Source organism: Carya illinoinensis, chromosome 6 (assembly GCF_018687715.1).
Source record: "Carya illinoinensis cultivar Pawnee chromosome 6, C.illinoinensisPawnee_v1, whole genome shotgun sequence".
NCBI lineage: Eukaryota > Viridiplantae > Streptophyta > Magnoliopsida > Fagales > Juglandaceae > Carya > Carya illinoinensis.
In genome coordinates, this window is record NC_056757.1 from 19,363,524 (window position 1) to 19,376,314 (window position 12,791).

Genomic DNA, 12,791 nt, shown 5'->3' on the forward strand with positions numbered 1-12,791 from the left:
CATGGACAGCACATATGCAGCAGGTCAGCAGAAGAAAAAAAAAAGAAGCAGCTGGCCCTCAACTTTGACAGAGCTGGACTTCACTCAAAGAAACACCTGCTGGAGTGCTTTTTGGTTCTACACCTGGGAAACACTCGGACGTGCAGCAGCTGGACGTGCAGGAGATCAGTTATGTGCTGCTGGAAGCTTTTGGCATGTGAAGCTAAGAGATGGAAGCACGTTGAAGACAGTAGGATGCTGGAACTCACAGATGAACGTGCAGCAACAAACCCACATAAGCAGCAGCAGCAGGGGATTAGCTATTTATTTAGCTAGAAGCAGCAGCACAGAGGGGGGGTAGCTCAGTTTTGGAGTATTCTTGCTTTGTTTTCATACAGTTCAGTAGCTTAGTTTTGGAGTTGTTAGTTTGTTCTTTCATTTTTGCTTATTTTTTTCGTTTAAGCTCGAAACAGCAGAGGTGGGGTAGACTAGGATTTATTTTCTTTCTTTGCTTTAAGCTTGGGCGGTTGTTTTCATTTTTCTGCACTTATTTCGTTTGGCCTTTTGGTCTTCATGGCTGGAGGTTGTCAATATCGGCTACAGCAGTAGCTTAGCTTGTAGTTGTTATTTTCCTTTCATTCGTTTAGATGGAGAAGCAGCTGGTTTTGTTTTTATTTTCATTCTTCTTTCGGTTCCAAACCTGGACAGTAGAGTAGGCTAGTTTTATTTTTCTTTCCTTTTTCGTTTAGCAGAAAACAGCTGGTTTTGGTTTTTTTTTACCTTCACTTTCTTTTTTTTTTCGTTTAGTTCTAGGGAGTAGAGTGTAGCTGAGTTTTAATTTCTTTGCTCTTTTCTTTAAGGAGGCAGGTGGCTGTTTTTGGAAGGATTCAATTTGGCTTTTCCAATAGACGGATAGTAACGTGGTAGTTGAGAGTTGTTAATTTTATTTCTTTTCCAGTTTTTCTTCTTTACGTTTTTCTTTCGTCTAGCATTTTGGAGGTGGTTTTCTTCTTGGTTAATTTTTGGCTTTCGGCTTATTTTTAGTTTAGATTTCTTTTACTTTCAGATTTTGTCATTACTCATCTTAGACTTATCTTTGTTGTTAGAATTATCATGTGTAGCTAATTTTTGAAGCTTGGGTTATGGAATGAAGCTTGATTTGTTTTGGATTCTAGTATAGTGCAATATTTTGTCGATAAATGATGATCACTATATATTACTAGTTAGATTTGAATTGAAAATGGATTGTGGCTCTTGCTCTTGTTTTGTTGTTGACGTAAGGCACAACAAAAGCTTGAAAACTATCAAGGCCTCTCTCAGTTGTTTGTTAATGTGTGTTTGACTAGTAAAGTAGAGAATCCCTTAGGAAAATATTGCAAAACTTGAGCTTAGCTTTTTATCTTTCATTTATCAATGCCTTGACTGGATTGTTAATTGAGAAAATTATCTAGAATCCGAAATAAAGAGTCTCATACCCAACCCAAGTGTTCGTTAATTTGTTTTTCTTAAGAAACTCTAATTTCAACTTCGATTATCTTTTTTCATTGCATTTGAATTTTATTTTCATCACTCATACTTGATTCATTTGTTACTCACAAATCTCTTATACGCTTTGATAACCCATTGTCCCTGTGGAATACGATTCTGGACTTATCCTTGATACAACTTGACACTTCTACACTTGGAAGGACATTTGACCACGAGTCAAGTTTTTGGCGCCGTTGCGGGGGACAACTGGTGCTTATTAGAGCATTCCTCTACTGTTGAAAGGACGTTGTGGAGCTGTGAACCTTTTCACAGCCTGGGTGACATCTAATCTTTTTCCCTTCTCTCTGTTTATTTTTCATGGTCTTTGATTATCTGCTTTTGTTTCTATGACTAGTTGGACTAGAGACCATACATCTCGACTGTTTAGGACAGAATCATTGACATCTTTTAGCTCTGCATCATCTTCTGTAGAATCATCATCAGACACTGATAGCATCATGGCTGAAAATGAGCATCATGATAGGGAAGTGGAGAATCTAAACAGGACTCTTAGAGAATATCTTCAGCCTGTTAGGACGAGCACACCTTCTTGCATCATTTTACCTATTAATGCAAATGCTTTTAATTTCAAACCCAGGATGATTCCATTGTTACCACACTTTCATGGTATGGAATCTGAAAACCCCTATTTGCATATCAAAGAGTTTGAAGAAGTATGTTCCACATTCGTGGATAGAACATGCACTGATGAGGTCATAAGATTGAAATTGTTTCCATTTTCCTTAAAAGACAAGGCTAAGACATGGTTGAATTCCTTAAGACCAAGATCCATTGGGACTTGGCAAGAAATGCAAACTGAATTTTTAAAGAAATTTTTTCCCATGCATAGAACCAATGCCTTGAAAAGACAGATCATGAATTTTGGCCAAAAGGATGTGGAAACATTTTATCATTGTTGGGAATGATTCAAAGACCTTTTAAATGCATGTCCTCATCATGGATATGAGAATTGGAGGGTCATTAGTTTTTTTTATGAGGGGTTGCAACAAAAAATGAGACAATTTGTGGAGACCATGTGTAATGGAGCATTTTTTAACAAAGAACTTGAGGAAGCTTTTGAATATTTTGATTATCTAGCTGAAAATGCACAATCATGGGATACATCTGATGTTCATGATAGGTCGGAAAGTTCAAGGACAATTTCAGAGGGTGGGAAATATAATCTGAGAGAAGTAGATGATTTGACTGCTAGGTTGGCTATGATTTCTAAGAAATTAGAAACTATAGAACTGAAGAAAGTGAATGAAGTACAAGCTGTACCTCAGATTACCTTGAGCTGTAATATTTGTGAAGGCCAAGGACATTCAACTAATGATTGCCCAACCATTCCAGCTTTGAAAGAAGTTCTTTTGGATCAATCTAATGCTGTTAATATGGTTGCTAAATCTTTTTCAGGTCCTTATTCCAACACCTACAATTCGGGATGGAGAAATCACCCTAATTTCAGTTGGAGAGGTGATCAAGCTGCTTTACCTACACCCAACATAGCTGGTCCTTCACAAATTGTACCCTACACTACTCTAGGAGGTCCAGGACCATCTCAATATGCCAACCACATGGTCCCAGCTCAGAAAAAGAGCCTTGAAGACAATTTCCAACAATTATCCACCAACTTCCAGCAGCTGTCCACCAATTTTCAACAATTCATGCAAAGCCAAGTTGCTATCAACAGTCAAAATTCACAAGCCATTGCTGAGATTCGAGGGTCAGTCACAAGGTTGACTACAACCATGAGTGCTCAAGAGAAAGGGAAGTTCCCTGCACAATCTCAGCCTAATCCCCAAGGCCAAAACCACCAATTTCAAAGTGTGGTAGGAGATTCAAATGTCAAGCAAGTCAAGGCTATTACAACCTTGAGAACTGATAAGGTGATTGGCATTCCAGCTCAAGAGGTAGAAAAGAATGGTAACACTTCTAAACCTCCTTCTGAAAATGAGGCACATGATCCTTTGAAATCTGAAAGTGTCCCAAGCACTACACTTGCACCTTTTCCTCAAAGGTTAGCCCCTTTGCACAAAGATAAGCATCATGCTGAAATTCTTGAAATTTTTAAGCAAGTTAGGATTAATATACCATTGTTAGATGCTATTCAACAGATTCCTACCTATGCTAAATTTTTAAAGGATTTATGTACCGTAAAAAGAAAATTGAATGTGCAAAAGAAAGCTTTTCTTACTGAGCAGGTTAGTGCTATTATCCAAACCAACACTCATCCCAGATACAAGGACCCAGGATCCCCTACCATAGCTTGCATGATAGGGAGCTCAAAAATAGGCCAAGCATTATTAGACTTAGGTTCAAGTGTGAACTTATTACCTTATAATGTTTATGTTCAGCTTGGATTGGGTGAGTTGAAATCTACTTCTATCACATTGCAGTTGGCTGATAGGTCTATTAAGATTCCTAGGGGTGTTGTGGAAGATGTTTTGGTTCAAGTAGACAAATTCTACTATCCAGTAGACTTTGTCGTACTCGACATGCAATTGACTAATCATTCTACTTTCCAAGCACCTGTTATCTTAGGAAGACCCTTCTTGGCTACTTCTAACGCACTCATAAATTGTAGAAGTGGAGTTTTAAAGTTGAGTTTTGGAAATATGACACTGGAGCTAAATATTTTTAATCTTTGCAGGTAACCGCAAGAAGTTGAAGAAGTTAATGAAGTGAATTTGCTGAAAAATTTCATTGATGAAAATTCTGCACATTACTTTCAACTTATTGATTCTTTATAGGAATTTGAAGAAGATTTGAAAATATTTGATAACAACTCATCTCTTGTTTCCTCAATAGGTCAGCAAGTTACACTACCATGGAGGCCAAAATTTGAGCAACTTCCACCATTGACATCAACCCTCAAGCCTTCAGAGGAGCAATCCCCAGCTTTGGACTTCAAACCTCTTCCATTGGAGTTGAAGTATGCTTTCTTAGGACCACAAAGCACCTTCCCTGTGGTAATTTCTTCTCACTTAACTAGTGAACAAGAAGATAAATTGCTAGAGGTCCTTAAGAAGCATAAAAAGTCTATTGGGTGGACAATGGCTGATATAAAAGGTATAAGTCCCTTGGAGTGTACCCATAGGATTTATTTAGAAGATGAAGCAAAGCCTTCTAGGGAAATGCAAAGAAGGTTGAATCCCACAATGAAGGAAGTGGTTAAAGGTGAGGTGTTGAAATTGCTTGATGTGGGTATCATTTACCTCATCTCGGATAGCAAGTGGGTAAGTCCCATTCATGTAGTTCCAAAACAATATGGGCTTACCATTGTTAAAAATGAACAAAATGAATCGAGTCCTATGAGGATTCCTACTGGTTGGCGCATGTGTATAGATTATAGGAAGTTGAATGCCGCCACTGGGAAAGATCATTTTCCTTTGCCTTTTCTTGATCAAGTGTTAGAAAAAGTTGTTGGATATGCCTTTTATTGTTTCTTAGATGGATTCTCTGGTTACTATCAATTAGAAATAGCACCAGAGGATCAAGAAAAGACCACCTTTACTTGTCCTTTTGGTACTTTTGCTTTTAGGAGAATGCCTTTTGGTTTATGCAATGCATCAGCAACTTTTCAAAGATGCATGCTTAGCATTTTCAGTGACATGATTGAGAACACCCTAGAAGTGTTTATGGATGATTTTTCTATATTTGGTGATTCATTTGAGAGTTGTTTAACCAATTTACAAGTTGTTTTGGCCAGGTGTGAAGAAAAGCAATTGCTACTTAATTGGGAGAAGTGCCATTTCATGGTACAACAGGGCATTGTTCTGGGACATATTGTTTCATCTAGAGGACTTGAAGTAGATAGAGAAAAAATTGAGTTGATTTCTAAACTTCCTATACCTAAGTCAATAAAAGACATTAGATCTTTTCTTGGGCATGCGGGTTTTTATAGGAGATTTATCAAAGACTTTAGCTCTACTTCTAAGCCTCTATGTAAGCTATTGATGAATGATGTAAAATTTGATTGGACACTTGAGTGTCAAGAAGCTTTTTGTCGGCTTAAAACTTTGCTAACCATTGCCCCTATTCTTCAACCTCCTGATTGGTCACTTTCTTTTGAAATCATGTGTGATGCAAGTGATTTTGCTATAGGAGCTGTTCTTGGACAGCGTAGGAACAAACTTCCCTATGTCATTTATTATGCAAGTAAAACTTTGAATTTTGCTCAAAAAATTATTCTACTACTGAAAAAGAATTACTTGTTGTGGTATTTGCTTTAGAGAAGTTTCGTGCATATATTCTTGGTTCTCCTATAGTCATCTTTACTGACCATGCGGCTCTCAAGTATTTATTGACAAAGAAAGATGCAAAACCAAGGTTGATTAGATGGATACTTTTACTCTAGGAGTTCAATATTATCATCAAGGACAAGAAAGGAGAATGTGGTAGCCGACCATTTGTCTAGGCTCACAGTTGCTAAAACTGAACAACCGACACCTGTTCTTGATTCTTTTCCTGATGAACATCTTATGTTAGTTGAAAATTTGCCTTGGTTTGCTGATATAGTAAATTTCTTAGTGGTAGGACAAACACCACCTCATTGGAGCACTCAAGATATATGGAAATTCATGCATGAGGTGAGATCGTTCTTTTACGATGATCCTTACCTTTTCAAGTATTGTTCAAATCAAATCATTAGGAAGTGTGTGCCCAATGATGAAATTTATGGTGTCTTAAATTTTTGCCATACGGAAGCTTGTGGTGGGCATTTTTCAGCCCATAAAATAGTGGCCAAAATTCTTCAAAGCGGATTTTATTGGCCAACCATGTTCAAGGATGCCTTTAGTTTTTGTAAAACTTGTGAACCTTGTCAGAAATTAGGAGGAATCACTAGGAGAAATATGATGCCTATGCAACCCATACTAGTGATTGAAATTTTTGATTGTTGGGAGATAGATTTTATGGGACCATTTCCTTCTTCTTATGGCTATTTGTACATTTTGCTTGCTGTTGACTATGTTTCTAAGTGGGTTGAGGCAATCCCTTGCAAATCTAATGATCATCAAGTTGTTTTAAAATTTTTGAAAGAAAACATTTTTGCAAGGTTTGGCATGCCTAAAGCCATAATCAGTGATAATGGCACCCATTTTTGTAACAAGCATTTCTCGGCCTTAATGAAGAAGTACGATATCCATTGATTGAGCTGAAATATTGCACATTTTAACTATTTAAAACCAATGTATTTTAAATTCATCATGACATTATTATTGGTTTTAAATGGAAAAATGGTTAAAATGAATAAATCAAAGTTGTGATTTTAATTGATTAAAAGCATGAATTTATGCTTGAATTCTACCAACTATTGATTACTATGCATTCTAGTCCATAATTTTTCTTGCTTTCCATTATCATTTGCATTTGTACCATTGTTTTTCTTGTTCTTCATGTTCATAAAGTTTCTTGAGCTATCTTTCCATCTTTTGGGTTCAATTCATGAACCTCAAAAGATAGAAGCACTTCTTGCCATCTTTGAATGGAAGTTGCTCAAAGCTAATCTTTCATTTATGTTATTTTGTTGTTGAGTGTTTTCTTTTTCTCCATCTCCATTTTTCATGCATACCATGGTTAATTATGTTCATGCCTTGTTCATACTTTGTCTTGAGCTTTCCCACCATTCAAACAATCCCAACTCAGTCTAACCTTATACACGGCTACAATCACCCCACAAATCCACCAACTCATTTCTAACCCACCTAAATTATAAATTAATTGGAAGGCTACTTTTTTGGCTTAACTTACATCGATTGTTGCAACTAAATTAAGGTGAGGAACATGTGATGGATTGGAAGAAAAGGGCTGCTGCTGTCTACCGAAATGAAGGAAGAAGTTGGTGAAATCAAAGGGCTGCTGCTGTCCACTGAAACTATATGAAGAAGAAGGCTGCTGCTCTCCACCAAATTTAACATTGAAAAAGTCATAAAAGGCTGCTTCCTTTCCATTGAATTGGACAAGAACCGAAATGAAGGAAAAAAGAAAGAAAACATGTGACAAGTTGAAGAGAAGCCGGCTTTGTTGAAGTGTGAAGAACATGTGATGAATTGAAGATGGATTTCGGCTGAAATGAAATTGATTGAAGGAATGAGTTTGCAACTTGGGGCAGCTATTTATATATATATATATATTGCTGGATGAAGAAAAGAAAGGAAGAGGTAGCCGAAATGAAGGAAGAAGAAGGTTGCTGTCCACCAATTGGTCTCCACCGAAATGCTTGAAGTAGAGTGCCATATTCAACTAGAGAAGTCAGCTGTGAATTGTGATTGAAGGGGGAATGAATTTAATTTATTTGGACCAACTAGAAGCAGTAGGTGAATGAATTGTTGTGTGCTGAAATTGAAATAACAGATTGAAGAAACAAATTGAAGAAGTCGGCTGGAGAGGCAATGAAGAAACTGAGTATGAGTTAGGCAAGAAGTTAGGCATCAAGTTAGTCAACAAGTTAGTCAACAAGTTAGGCAAGAAGTTAGGCAAGAAGTTAGGCATGTTGGACTTGGTTGTTTGGTTTGAATTAATAAACCAATTGAATAAAATAAGAAAAGAGAAATGCAATGCAAGACACGGCAATTGAAGAGGAATGCAATGCAAGACACAAAATAATTAAAGAGGAATGCAAGTGGCCGAAATTGAGGTGTGAATGCAAATTGAGTGTGAATGCAATTGAATGAGAGATGAACTAGCCAAGGTTCGGCTATAAAAGGGGTGCACTCCGAAGCATACAAGGGGATCATGGAGGACAACTCAAACTTAGACAAACACACACAATTTTCTGCTATGTACTTGAAAGAATTAGCTCCCTTTTGTTTTCAGAAATTTTGTTTCTCCTTTTAGTTTCAAAGCTTTGTTGTCTTAGCATTTTTATTAAGTGTATTAAGATTTGTTCTAGAATTTTATTTCATTAAGTGTAATACCTTAATTTTAATCAAGTGTGCTAGTTTGTTTCATGCAATCAAAAAGAAATTGTTTTAGAAGTTTAAATCAAATTGCTATTTTGTTTCATGCAACAAAAAGAATTGCTTTAGAAGTTCTCATTAATTGTGTAACCTTAATTTATTGCAAGAAAAGTTTGGTTTTAAGCTTTTGTTTTTGTTTTCAATTTTTCTGAAACATCATATATGAGAAGTTCTTTCCCTTTTGTTTTGAATTTCAATTGAATAGTGAAAGGAAGTTTTCGTTTAGACTTTTCGTTCCCTATTTTATTTTAAAGTTTATAGAATACTTTTGAGTTTCTGTTTACCTATTTTGTGTTATTTATTTTTCTTACTTCTTTAAGTTTTCATTTAATAAGTGATTACAACTGTTATGTGTTATTTTGAGAATTCGTGATTTAATTACAAAGATGAATTCTAGAATCTTGGTTTTGAGCATTTTAAATTTTCCGTTCATGTTTCGTCAATTACTTTCTAATTTAGTTTAATACTTAATTTAGTTTTATTAATTTCTGATTTTAATTTATTAGTCCTTTACATTCCAATCCAACAAACAAAAAAATTCAAAAGACATGAATCTAGTCCATGACTAGCACCCTTTTCCATCCATTGCATATACCATCATTTTATTTTCCCTTTGTGAAGTTTCTCACATTTTTTTCAACGAGTTTAATTTTAAGCAACTTTCCCTGAGGAGACGATCTAGGAATTTATTCCTAATTATTACACGACATCCTCCTGCACTTGGGATAGCATTAGTGCTACTCATTTTTGAGTGAGTCAAGTTTTTGGCGCCGTTGCCGGGGAAAAGTATTTTAACTTGAATTTAAACTCGTTATTATTATTATTATTATTATTATTTTGCTTCTCTAAACTGATGTTTCATGTCATGGGTGAGAAACACTTCAAATAGGTTGCTTCGAGTCACATCGAGTGTTGAGAGTAGTATACACAGCTTGGAGATAGATAGTTCATCTGTCTTTTCTTTGAGTGAGCCAAGTGACGAAATTGAAATTGAATCAGAAAACATGGCTGCACCTGCACCACGCACTCTTAAGGACTATTTGCAACCCACTCGTACCACTACACATTCATGCATAATTTTACCTGAAAATGCACCAAATTTCTCTATCAAGCATGGCATGATGTTAGTGATACCTCAGTTCCACGGGATGGATTCTGAGAGTCCTTACCAGCACTTGACGGATTTTGAGCTGGCTTGTGCTACTTTTATCACTAGGGCTGTTACTGATGAATTCATTAGACTTCGTTTATTTCCTTTTTCTTTAAAAGATAAAGCGAAGATATGATTTAACTCTTTGAGACCTAATTCCATTTCTAGTTGGTCTGACATGCAGCGTGAATTCTTACAGAAATTTTTTCCTTTTCAGAGAACTCAATTTTTGCAGGAGCAGATCAGCCAGTTCAATCAGAGACCTGATGAGACCTTTCAGGCCAGTTGGGAAAAATTTAAGGATTTGGTGAACATTTGTCCACATCATGGTTTTGAATCTTGGAGGCTGGTGAGCTATTTTTACACTGGTCTCACTCCGGAATGCAAGCAATTTGTTCAGACAATGTGCAATGGGGAGTTCTTCAGCAAAGAACCTGATGAAGCATTATCATTTTTCGACTACCTTGCTGAGAGCGCACAACAATGGAACACTCGTACTGATCGAGTTCCATTAACAGCACAGCCAATGAGGGCTATTTCTGGAGGGGGCAGATATGAGCTCAAAGGAGACACGGATGTTCAAGCCCGAATAACTGCATTGACTAGAAGAATGGAGATGGAAAAGGTAAAGGCTGCGAAAGTAGCAGAGGCATGTTCTATATGTGCTGATTCAAACCATAAGACCCAAGATTGCCCAATTATGCCAGTATTTCAAGAAGGTGGGTCTGAGCCAATACAATCAGCTAACTGGGTCAATCGAGCACAGAATCAGCCTTTCTCCAACACATATAATCCGGGGTGGAGAAATCACCCAAATTTCTCATGGAGAAATGATCAGCCTGGTCGGACCCCACCACCTCAGCATCAGCCATTTAATCAAGGTGCTCCTCAGCACCAGTATCCGCCATATCAAAATCCTCAAAGCTATCCTTATGTAGCTCCTCCTGGATTTCAGCCTCATGTAGCTGCACAAGGTCCTCAGCCTTCATCATCTGCAAAGAAGACTCTAGATGACAGTATGGCACAGATGGCCAATACACTTCAGCAATTCATGCAGATTCAGGCCACCACAAATAATCAAAATACTCAGGCCATAAATGAGTTGCATGGCACTGTTAATAAGATGAGCACAACCTTGAGCACCCTAGAGAAAGGGAAATTTCCTACACAGCCTCAGCCTAATCCTCAAGTATACAGACAACAACAACATCAAGTGCATAATGTCTCAGGAGACGTTATTGAGACAGCAAAAGCTGTTCTTACTTTGAGAAGTGGGAAGGAAGTTTTCCGACCTGAGATGACCATAGACACAGAGGTAATTGCTCCTACGCCTAAAGATGCAGCAGAGACGGATGAAGCTGAAAAAGAACCAGAGGTAGCGAGACCAGAACTGAAGAAGCCTGTAAGTGCAGATGCTGAAACTAGTAAGGGATACCAACCTGTGGTACCTTATCCTCAGAGATTGGCAGCTGGCAAAAAGAATAAGTATCACACGGAGATTCAAGAGATTTTCAAGCAAGTGAAAATTAATATTCCACTCTTGGATGCCATACAACAAGTGCCTTCATATGCAAAATTTTTGAAGGACTTGTGCATGATGAAGCGGAAGCTGAATGTGAAGAAGAAAGCTTTCCTAATGGAGCAAGTTAGTGCATTGATATTCAACGAGACTCCTCAGAAGTTTGGAGATCCCGACTCTCCCAACATCTCCATTATGATTGGTGAATCACGATTGGGAGAGCTTTACTTGATTTGGGGAGTAGTTTGAACTTGCTACCGTTCTCAGTATATGAGCAGTTAGGATTGGGTGAGCTGAAAAAGACCTCCATCATGCTACAGTTAGCTGACAGATCAGTTAAGGTACCGAAGGGTATTGTAGAGGACGTGTTGGTCCAGGTGGACAAATTCTACTACCCAGTAAATTTTGTGGTTCTTGACATGCAGCAGCCGGTCTCCACTATTTATCAAGCTCCTGCCATCCTAGGAAGACCATTTCTAGCTACATCAAATGCTTTGATCAATTGCAGAAGTGGAGTTTTGAAGCTTACCTTTGGGAACATGGCACTTGAGTTGAACGTTTTCAACGCTTGCAAGATGCCAGCACATTTGGATGACACAAGTGATTTGAATGCTGTGGAGAGTTTGACACCAACAGATTTTATTTGCTCAACTTCTCCTTTTTCTGATGATGATTATATTTTTCAGACACCTGAATTTTTACTTGATGAGAAAATTGATCATATTGATGAAGATGACTTTGATTTTTTTGATTGTTTTGCAGATTCATCTTTACCACTTGAAGTACAATTTGCGGGAGCAAGATGGAAACCCCAGTTCGAAGCTCTACCACCACCAGACATACTTAGATCTTCAGAGGAAGAAGTTCCTCAGTTGGAACTAAAACCGCTTCCTCAAGATTTAAAGTATGCGTTTCTTGGACCTGAAGAAGGAACTTTTCCGGTGGTGATTTCCTCAAAGCTAAATCAGAAGGATGAAGCCCAGTTGATTGAAGTATTAAGAAAGCATCGAGGCGCAATTGGTTGGACAATAGCCGACATCGAAGGCATTGATGCCGCTGTATGTACCCACAGAATCCATTTTGAAGACGATGCTAAACCAGTTCGTGATGCTTAACGAAGGCTCAATCCTACCATGAAGGAAGTTGTGAAAGAGGAAGTGCTTAAGCTACTCGCAGTGGGAATCATTTATCCCATCTCAGACAGTAAGTGGGTAAGTCCAACTCAAGTGGTACCAAAGAAATCTGGTTTGACTGTCATAAAAAATGAAAAAAATGAGTTGATTCTAACTAGAATGGTTACTGGCTGGAGAATGTGCATTGATTATAGAAAACTTAATTCAGCCAGTAGGAAGGATCATTTTCCTTTACCATTCTTGGATCAAATTTTGGAAAGAGTAGCTGGTAATGCATATTATTGTTTATTGGATGGCTATTCTGGTTATTATCAAATTGCTGTAGCACCTGAGGATCAGGAGAAAACCACTTTCACCTGTCCTTTTGGCACCCACTTTTGTAATAAGCATTTCTCGGCTTTAATGAAGAAGTATGGTATCCATCACAAAATCTCTACTCCCTATCATCCTCAAACCAATGGACAAGTTGAACTAGCAAATAGGGAGATTAAAAACATTCTTGAAAAAACAGTTAACCCAAA

At 37.5% G+C, this 12,791-nt stretch overlaps 1 non-coding gene across 1 annotated transcript; it reads right to left on the reverse strand.

Moving 5' to 3' along the window:
• Window positions 1–2,362: 2,362 nt before the first annotated feature.
• LOC122314583 lies at window positions 2,363–2,470 on the reverse strand. Its single transcript, XR_006243802.1, has one exon. It is a non-coding gene; the product is annotated as a small nucleolar RNA R71 (small nucleolar RNA).
• Window positions 2,471–12,791: the final 10,321 nt, after the last annotated feature.